Here is a 3,138-nt window from a genome sequence, read left to right on the forward strand (position 1 = left end):
GCACTGGATGGCATCTGCCATATATATTGTGTAGAGCATTCACAAAGTACAGGCAGTGATACGATCGCACCCATACAACTATACACTAATAAAAGTATAGGTCATACAATAAACGCAATCGGTGTTCGGTCGGGACAAAACTTAAACATTTACTAGCTACAGTTGTATCAAAGACATTTCTGGACTATCTTTGCATCTACAAGTATCAGAAGTTGAAAAGTAAGTAAGACTACTCTGTACATGTACCTTCAAGGGCGGCGGAACCGGGGGGCACAGGGGGCAAGTGCCCCCCACTTTTCCTCAGGTTAAAAATGTGCCCTTTTTCTACATAAAACTTGTACTCTTGATCACCTTATTAGAACAGAGATATTTCAGTAAGAGATCTAATCCTAATTTAGAACTATCAGGGGCGTAGCCAGTATGTAGCACTGTAGGCCCGGGCCTACACTTTTTTTGGCCAAGTTATCTTTTTTATTAAAACACCCATAATTCAAATCCATAAGCTTGCTGGACGAGTTTAAGAGTCTCGACAGGAAAAACTATTGAAATGAACGAAGCAAGATTATGGCTAAATTAGGTGACCTATTCTTCTGTCATCTAGGCTGTCATTCATATCGCGTGCCGTTTCATTCAATACTCTACCCGCCGAAAAAGACTAGGATACGATCTTGTCAGTTTTTTAACATCTACTTAAGAACTCGTTTACGCAGATAAATTTCAGTTGAGAACATTCCACAGTCAAATAAGCCTATCGTTGATTAACAGACTTTTTATGTATAGAGCTGCAGCTCTTTGTTGCCTGTTGTAGTCACGATCGGCGTTCCAAGTTCCAAAACAGCCTTTTCGATAAACATTTACTAGCTACAGTTTTATCAAAGATAATTACTGGCTATGGTTGTATCAAAGACATTTCTGGCCTATCTTTGTATCTACAAGTATCAGAAGTTGAAAAGTAAGACTACTTAGACGGGGGGGGGGGGGGGGGTGGGGGCGTTGATGGAGTGATGTGTATACGCAAATAAGATAATACAATAAGATTTATAAAGGGTACTAAATATCAGGCTGCAACAGTCCAATCGAATTTCTGCAAAGTGCCCTTTGACTTCGGTGCCCCCCCCCAGATTAAAGGTGCTTCCGCCGCCCTTGTGTACCTTGCTAATTTTAATACATTATGTATTATTGAATTACGTACTTTTTTAACTCGTTTGTTTTTTGGGTTTAAAAGTGATTTTGAATGAGGTTTCTCCGCGCCAACCGATGGTGGCGCTCCGCTCAGATAGTCGTGCCTACAACTTTGAAAATCCATATCAATCGCAAAAAGTGCTCCCCCCCCCCCTTTCAAATTCCTGGCTACGTCGCTGCTATATACGCAGTTGGTGAGGAGGAAAGAGTGGCAAAGCAGGCGAAATGAAGGTCGGGCGACCGCCCCTGTAATACAGCGAAGCTAGGGCACTGGATGGCATCTGCCATATATATTGTGTAGAGCATTCACAAAGTACAGGCAGTGATACGATCGCACCCATACAACTATACACTAATAAAAGTATAGGTCATACAATAAACGCAATCGGTGTTCGGTCGGGACAAAACTTAAACATTTACTAGCTACAGTTGTATCAAAGACATTTCTGGACTATCTTTGCATCTACAAGTATCAGAAGTTGAAAAGTAAGTAAGACTACTCTGTACATGTACCTTCAAGGGCGGCGGAACCGGGGGGCACAGGGGGCAAGTGCCCCCCACTTTTCCTCAGGTTAAAAATGTGCCCTTTTTCTACATAAAACTTGTACTCTTGATCACCTTATTAGAACAGAGATATTTCAGTAAGAGATCTAATCCTAATTTAGAACTATCAGGGGCGTAGCCAGTATGTAGCACTGTAGGCCCGGGCCTACACTTTTTTTGGCCAAGTTATCTTTTTTATTAAAACACCCATAATTCAAATCCATAAGCTTGCTGGACGAGTTTAAGAGTCTAGACAGGAAAAACTATTGAAATGAACGAAGCAAGATTATGGCTAAATTAGGTGACCTATTCTTCTGTCATCTAGGCTGTCATTCATATCGCGTGCCGTTTCATTCAATACTCTACCCGCCGAAAAAGACTAGGATACGATCTTGTCAGTTTTTTAACATCTACTTAAGAACTCGTTTACGCAGATAAATTTCAGTTGAGAACATTCCACAGTCAAATAAGCCTATCGTTGATTAACAGACTTTTTATGTATAGAGCTGCAGCTCTTTGTTGCCTGTTGTAGTCACGATCGGCGTTCCAAGTTCCAAAACAGCCTTTTCGATAAACATTTACTAGCTACAGTTTTATCAAAGATAATTACTGGCTATGGTTGTATCAAAGACATTTCTGGCCTATCTTTGTATCTACAAGTATCAGAAGTTGAAAAGTAAGACTACTTAGACGGGGGGGGGGGGGGTGGGGGCGTTGATGGAGTGATGTGTATACGCAAATAAGATAATACAATAAGATTTATAAAGGGTACTAAATATCAGGCTGCAACAGTCCAATCGAATTTCTGCAAAGTGCCCTTTGACTTCGGTGCCCCCCCCCCCCCAGATTAAAGGTGCTTCCGCCGCCCTTGTGTACCTTGCTAATTTTAATACATTATGTATTATTGAATTACGTACTTTTTTAACTCGTTTGTTTTTTGGGTTTAAAAGTGATTTTGAATGAGGTTTCTCCGCGCCAACCGATGGTGGCGCTCCGCTCAGATAGTCGTGCCTACAACTTTGAAAATCCATATCAATCGCAAAAAGTGCTCCCCCCCCCCCTTTCAAATTCCTGGCTACGTCGCTGCTATATACGCAGTTGGTGAGGAGGAAAGAGTGGCAAAGCAGGCGAAATGAAGGTCGGGCGACCGCCCCTGTAATACAGCGAAGCTAGGGCACTGGATGGCATCTGCCATATATATTGTGTAGAGCATTCACAAAGTACAGGCAGTGATACGATCGCACCCATACAACTATACACTAATAAAAGTATAGGTCATACAATAAACGCAATCGGTGTTCGGTCGGGACAAAACTTAAACATTTACTAGCTACAGTTGTATCAAAGACATTTCTGGACTATCTTTGCATCTACAAGTATCAGAAGTTGAAAAGTAAGTAAGACTACTCTGTA

At 41.6% G+C, this 3,138-nt stretch overlaps 1 protein-coding gene across 3 annotated transcripts in view; it reads right to left on the reverse strand.

The window, feature by feature from the left end:
- LOC139962577 (organic cation transporter protein-like) overlaps positions 1 to 3,138 on the reverse strand; it is a 35,861-nt gene that overhangs the window by 19,872 nt on the left and 12,851 nt on the right. The gene's annotated exons all lie outside the window — the stretch shown is intronic.

Source organism: Apostichopus japonicus, chromosome 21 (assembly GCF_037975245.1).
Source record: "Apostichopus japonicus isolate 1M-3 chromosome 21, ASM3797524v1, whole genome shotgun sequence".
Classification (NCBI taxonomy): Eukaryota; Metazoa; Echinodermata; class Holothuroidea; order Aspidochirotida; family Stichopodidae; genus Apostichopus; species Apostichopus japonicus.